At 43.7% G+C, this 7,314-nt stretch overlaps 1 long non-coding RNA gene across 1 annotated transcript; it reads left to right on the forward strand.

The window, feature by feature from the left end:
* The first annotated feature begins 1,090 nt into the window (after positions 1–1,090).
* On the forward strand, positions 1,091–6,650 carry LOC123599990. Its single transcript, XR_006713405.1, has 3 exons — positions 1,091–1,156; positions 3,039–3,337; positions 6,284–6,650. It is a non-coding gene; the product is annotated as an uncharacterized LOC123599990 (long non-coding RNA).
* Positions 6,651–7,314: the final 664 nt, after the last annotated feature.

A 7,314-nucleotide genomic window follows, 5' to 3' on the forward strand; every position in this document is an offset into this window, starting at 1 on the left:
ACAACCCTATGTGACGGGAAGGACAGGCATCTTTAGACTGTAAGGGATCAGAATGTGCCACCCCTAAGTATGCCACTTTATCATAAGCATTATCTTGAGCTGAAGACAATTGAGAAATAGCAGACACCAAAAAAGCACTCTGCCTTTACCCCCTATTTGCCTAAAAGAGCAGAACATAAATTTCCATTTGTAAAGGCATTTCCCTCTCCTGTACCAGGAAGAGGAGGACCCAGGAGGACAAACTCTTAAACTCTTAACTGCAAGAGATAACTCTAGACTCTCAGCAGTTCTGAGATGGCACCAAGAGGTATCTACTTAACACACATGCTCAAATAACCCTTATCTTCCATTGTTTTCCCCATATATTTACCTACCTACAACTTGCAGCCCCTACAAGCTTAAACCTTTCTTTCTTCATCTCATCACTGCTCTACAAATTTATTGTCCTTCATTAAGATGCTATATATACCCCAAACTCTAGTCACCCTTTTGAATCACTCATCACTGAGTTTTTCCCACATGTATTCATGCTGAGAACACTCATAGACTCTTTTTTTCTCTTACTAATCTATCTTTTGTCAGTTTAATTTCCTGGACCTAAGCTGTAGCACCTAGGAGGGTAGAAGAAAAGTTTTTTGCCTCCCCTACACTGTCTATCATAGAGATGAAGAAAATAAGATAACATCAAGCTCGTTCCTCCCAGATTGCTGGGGCTCCAGCCCTGATCTGCCTCCAGGTCCAGAGCCCTTCCCCCCATTCCAGAGGTCCTCTTTTCATCAGGCACCTTGACACTGGGAGTTATTTCATCATGTTTCAGGCAGCCTATGACTTACAAACTCCCTTGGAGAGATCTCTCTTAGTTTTTTGTTTGTAGTTTTTAATTTATTCAAGTCTGTTCTACAAAGCATCTGCCGTGTGCCAAGAAGATCACTCTTCTGAGCAAATGCAGGCCATTACAATTTGGAGGATAAAAGGCATGATCAGGAGCACCTTGCTTTCAGAGCATCAAGTTACCCTGCCAATAGCCTCTTGGCGGAAGTGACTCAGCGGCTGAGATCTAAAAGATAGGCCAGAGTGACTCTGGCAAAGGGAGCAAGAAGAGAGGGTTCTGGGTAGAGGAAACCCCACCTGCAATGACCAAGGTGCAAAGAGCTTGGTGAGTTGGAAACTGCAGAGGTTCCGTAGTTGGCGGGTGGAGTAGAAGGAGGCAGGAGAGGAATGGGGAGCCATGAGATGCAAGACTGAAGAGGGACAGGGGACAGATGGCAGAGGACATAGGGGGAAAAGTTGAGTTAGTCTTTATCCTAAGAGCAGGAGGCCTTTGGAAGGATTTAGCAGTGATTTCTGATGATTACATTTCCATCTTGAGTGAAGGGAGAAGAATGGTTTGGAAAAGGCGGGAGGTCGAGGCCTCAACCAGGAGGGGTTTGCTTTTGGGTGTTTTTTCAATATGTCTTCAGCACTAGACCAAGAACTCCTGGAAAGCAGAGAATGAGTCAGAAAACATGGTCCTCAAGTTGCTTGTGCTCCCACAAGAAGTACGCTTCTGGAAGAAACAAAGCTTTGTCATTATCACTAGACGTTGCATGCCTACCATGTGCCAGGCAGAGCCTAGATAGACCCAGGCCTGCCCGCAGGTAGCCCACAATCTAGCGTGGCATATAGACAAGTAAACTCTGCACCAAGTCCCCTGGGGGCACCGTGTGGGAGCATGGCTGGCTCTGTAGAGATTGCGGAGTCTTCTCAGGGGAGGTGGCATCTGAGCTGGGTCTCAGATCTCTGAGATGTGGAGGAGTTTGTTAGGTGGCTAATTTTTGATCAAGTAATAAAGATCTCAACTAACTTAAAGGACAGTAAAGTGAGAGATTCAAGTGGCACACTGGGAGATATTTGTCAGGACTTCCCCATGCCTGCTTCCCTGCTCTTATAGGTGACACCTGACCCCCCCACCCCATCTCACCCCCAGCTGCCAACCTAGCAGCACTGGAGCTTCAAATCTGTTCTATCCCCTGATACCTTCTTAACATAAAAGTGTGAAGGAAGCTTGGTAGACTATTGTCATCAAGAACCGACCAACTTGGCTTCACCTCAGAGAGCTGCCACATCAACTTATTAGGCAAGTCACTTTGACTTGTCTAGACCCTTGTTTTCCTCATCTATATAATGGGGTAGTAGCAGTATCTGCATCACAGCACTGATGGGAAGATTCCTGTATGGTTAGGACACCATGGCATCCCAGCTCCAAAACCCTTCTGTGCTCTGCTTTGTGATGATGGGCCTGGGTCTCTGCAAATCACATTTCTGCTGGTCCAGCTGGCTCCCTCTTAAGTTCTGCCAGTGGTGGTGCTGGAGGGGGCCGCACAGCTGGAGGAGGAAGATAAGACTTCTGTCCTTCCTGTGTGCTTCCTGTGGGCTTCCTATCTCCAGAAAGAGATCAAGAAGGCTTCTCAGGGGAGATGACATCTGAACTGGGTCTTGAATCTTAGAGGGGTGGCTGTGAGCATCACCCCAGCAATGCTCCTTCTTTCTGGCAGCAGCAAGGCCTTCCCATTGCAGTAGCCAAAGCCGGTTTGTAGTTTCCAACAAAGAATTAGCTTCATCACATCCAATCAGAGATACCAGCACCAGTCTGGCAGGGTCCCCTGCTCCCTTGCCTGAGTTACAGCTCCCAGGGTCTCTCTACTAAGCCTCTAACTTTTAACAGTTGTAACTCCCCCTCCCCGCCCCCGTGGTCCCTTATCCCTAGGGTGACAGCTGCTTTCTGCAGTTGCTATCTCTGTTATACTTGATAGTTCTCATTTTACCCTTCCAGTTGCCCAGTTAACAACTTTATACCCTGTTTACAATCCTTTACGTTCAACTGCCTCTGTTCAAGTAGCTGATGTGGTTTCTGTCTCCTAGCTGCACCCTGATTCTTATAATTAACTAAGAAGGTATCTATTAAATGTTTGGTGCCTACTACACTTTCAATAAATGCTTCTTCGTATGATCCCTTATGGATTCCTAATATTCCTTCATTTATTCATTCATTTATTCAGCATATGTTGCTTCTTACTATGTGTCAGACCTCATGTGAGGTACTGGAGTGCAGAGCTGAATAAGACACAGGCCAGCTCTCAGACAGCCTACAGTCTGAGTGGAGGAGACCACCAAGGACATGAACCCACCTCAGGAGTGCTTCTTGGCACCTCTTCCACGAACCTCCCATTGCTGATCTCACTGCCCAGTTACTCCATGTCTCAGAACACCCAGAATCTCGATGTCTGGCCTCACGGGCACTCTTCATCTGGCCCATTTTCAAACACCTGTTGAGAGACCTCCAGAATTAATACTTACGGTAAGGTTCACTTAATACTATTTTATGTTGTTATTATTTATTTGCATATCTTACCACACTTCTTAGATGGCAAATTCCTTGAGATTGATTTCCCCAAATGGCTTGTTTCTGTGTGAACTTATAGGCCTAGCACAGTGTCTGCGATATAATAGGTTAACCCATAAAAGATGAGAGATGAATTAATTCATCTATCCAATTAGTATCTCTATGAGCTCTTCCTATGAAGCAGGCACTGGGATAGGTACTGGGAAGACAAAGACAAATAAGATTGACGGGGTCTCTGCCCCACCCTGAATGGATGTCTGATTCAGCAACACCAACTGGATGACCTCTGAGGACCCAGACTTCCATGGGGCTGGAAGTGCTTCCATCAGCCTCGTACAAAGCAGACTTTTAGGCACATCCTTCGCTTCCTTTCAGTGGGCCAGCCAAGCCCTCAGTGGGAGATGGCTGCCCACTGTGGTTTACCTGATGTCCTGGATGCTGGTGGCCAAAGGCTATATTTAAATACTAAACATTTGCATTTTTAATGTTGACTGGAATCGGCAAGGCTGTGATAACCTTTCCAAACTGATATTGGTTTTTACATGATTGAAACAGGCCCAGCCTCAGGCATAACTTAAATGGAAAATTTAAAGTATTTTCAATGTCAGTTAGAGTGCAGAACCATCTCAGAACACTGTGCCCTGTTTGTATTCTCAGAAAATATCACCTCCCTCCCTTGTGCACACTCAACATGTTTGCCCTGTCAACATGTTGGGACCTTCCTAACCTTCATTAGGTTTTCTTCATCATCCTGTCTCACTGGGGGGCAAGAAGGGAAGGAATAGATGTTTAGGAGAGTTTAGGGAAGCCCAGAGGTGCAGTGGGAAGAGTTTTGGCCTTAGAACTGGCTCTAAATATCTAAATACCTGCTCTATACCTCGCAACCTGGGTGGTTTGGACAAATTGCTTACCTCTCTGATCTGCTTTTTCCTCATCTGTAACATAGGAATAAAAATGCTATTTTATGGGTTTGTGCAACGTTCAAATGTAGTAATCTGTAAACATGTTTAACACCCCATACCTGGTGTTTTGTTAATGCTCAGTGGACATTAGTTCTTGCCCTTCCCCTAGCAGTGACCTGTCTAAAGTAGCATATCAAACTCAGGACCCTAAGCTCCTGGCTCCCAGGCCTCTTTCCAAGAGGCTCATTGGACACAGATAGGCTAAAACATACATATCTGGGTTAAAAGCAGAAAGATTCATTTCCATCTTCATTCTTCTGTGACTACTCTTGTTAACCAAATATGCCATGACACCCTGTCTGAAGACTTCGTAGCAGTGGCTCAGTTGATTGAGCATCCAACTTCGACTCAAATCATGATTTCATGGCTTGTGGGTTCGAGCCCCGCATCAAGCTCTGTGCTGACAGCTCAGAGACTGGAGCCTGCTTCAGATTCTGTGTCTCCCTCTCTTGCTGCCTCTCTCCCCTGCCCACACCCTATCTCTCTCTGTCTCTCAAAAAGAAGAAGAAGAAGAAGAAGAAGAAGAAGAAGAAGAAGGAGGAGGAGGAGGAGGAGGAGGAGGAGAGGAGAAGAATGTTAAAAAATTTTTAAAAAGACTTAGTGGCATCTAGATTTTCCTTCTCTGTCTTCATTGTAGTAAGTCCCTGCACTATCCAATATAGTAGCCAGTACCCACATGTGGCTATTTAAATTTAAATTAATTAAAATTAAATAAAATTTACAGTTCAGTTCCTTAGCCACAGAAGCTCTATTTCAAGGGCTCAGTGACCACATGTGGCTGGCTAGTAGCTCCAAGTGCTAAGTGAGATACAATAAGAGAGGAAAGAGAGAAAATAAGACAGAAGAGATGAGAGGAGAGGACAGGAGAAAAGAGGCAAATAGGTTTTCCAGAGCAATCCTCATTCATGCACATCCTTGTATGTGTTCATCCAGGCATGGAAATCAATCTCTGTGTAGTTGTACATTCTGATGAAAGAAGCAAATTCTCTCCGCTGAAAGAGTCAGTGCCTGAGAATTTTTTAAATTTAGTTTGGCTCAACAAATACTATCATTTAAAACTTAAGTATGATTATTTCCTTTCCTGTTCAAAATAGATCCATGGCTCTTTATGGCCTATTGAAAAGCTCCAAATCCCCACCATGTTTCAAAAGCCATGAGTATTGTGTCCCCACTCACTGAAGATACACACAGCCATTTGCCCCTTCTTTCCTGATGACCACCTTCTCTGATGCACCTTGTGTTCTACACTCCTTGCCTTAGTTCCTGCTGGGCCCATTGCCTGGAATACCCAGAAATGCATCGTCTCCACCTATAGACATTGGTCAAAACACAGCTCAAATGCTTCCTCCTCAGGGCACCTGGGGGGCTCAGTCGGTTAAGTGTCCGACTTCAGCTCAGGTCGTGATCTCATGATTCATGAGTTCCCGCATCGGGCTCTGTGCTGACAGTGTGGAGCCTGCTTGGGACTTTCTCTCTCTCTCTTGCTCTCTGCCCCTCCCCACTTGTGCTGTCTCTCAAAAATAAATAAATAAACCTTAAAAAAAAAAAAACTTTAAAAAATTCTTCCTCCTCCCTCTGCCTTCCCCAGTTCTGCTAGTCTGATGTGCTTCTGTGTCCATCATTTTGTCAGAGTATTTGCCCATTTGTATCCGTGTCTCTTTCCCCATTTCTACCCACTGCACCCCCCCCCCACAATAGTGGTTCTCAAACTCTTGTGTGAAGAAAAAACTAGGATTTGTTTGTCTGTTTGTTTGTTTGTTTAGTCTTTGTAAATTTCCAATCCACTGCAGACTGATGATTTTGTAAAATAAACTGAAAGTTTTAAAAAAACACAAAGACAGAAAATACAAGCCTTGGTTATTTTATTGTTAGTTTCATATTTCTAAAAAGATTTCTAAACCCTTACTCTCAATTTCTTGCTTTTCTCATCTTTGATCAGTAACAGCTTTCGGGCCACACTTGGAAGAATGATGCCCTCCAGCCCCCTGTGAGACGCTCTGCACATGGATATGCTTTATGGAATCCATTGGAAACTTTCTGCCAAGTACTCTTCCAGATGTCTGAGGGGATGCACAGAGGAGTCTTTGTAGAGGGAGGTCCTTCTGTGGTGATGCTTGCAGGCAGATTTGGGTGTGGATCCCAGTTCTAAGTAGTTTCATGATCCTAGATGTGTTACCTAAATATGGCCTTGACCTGAAGCTAGGTTCTTAAACTCTTTTGTGCCGTGGATTTCATTGATAGGCTGGAGAGGCCTTATGGATCTCTTCTGAGAATGTTTTAATGTTTAATGTCTTAAATGCAGAAAATAAAACCACAAGATTTCAAAGGAAATCAATTATGCTCAATATAATCATTAAAATGTGTGGTGCAGAAATGTTCCCTTATTAACACATTCAAATAATGATCTCTGGTGGTGAGCAAAATACCTACCATAATTCAAAGTACTATGAGTATAAAACTATATTTCAAATTTTCTACAACTGTAGTGTGATTAGAAAATATCTTTGGTTTCTATTGTGATCATCACAGATACTGCTAATCCTATTATAATTTTGTGCTTATGCTCAGGAACTGTTTAATTTCAGCAGTTGCTTTCATCCAACGATCAATGTATAACCTTGTTTTATGTGTGTTTCTGTTTCAAGACAGCTTATTTAATATATACTGTTAATTTGCTAACATTGCACTCATGGCCAACAGCACTGAGACTATAACTATAGGCCTGAGTGAAGTTTATCTAACACACATATTTTCTCCATAAGGCACACCACAGCCTTCTTACACTTAACACTAGACAGCACTTCAGCACCATGCTTGGGCACCATTTTAAACAGTAAAATCACCAAGAAAAGGCACAAATGTGTGAAAGCATGGCACTAAATAGACCACAAAAAAAGACCTTTGCTTATAAGAGCTGAAACAAGAAGACAGAGAGTTGCCTTGTTTGACCTCAGCTGGGAATGAGTTCAT

This window comes from Leopardus geoffroyi, chromosome C1 (genome assembly GCF_018350155.1).
Source record: "Leopardus geoffroyi isolate Oge1 chromosome C1, O.geoffroyi_Oge1_pat1.0, whole genome shotgun sequence".
NCBI lineage: Eukaryota > Metazoa > Chordata > Mammalia > Carnivora > Felidae > Leopardus > Leopardus geoffroyi.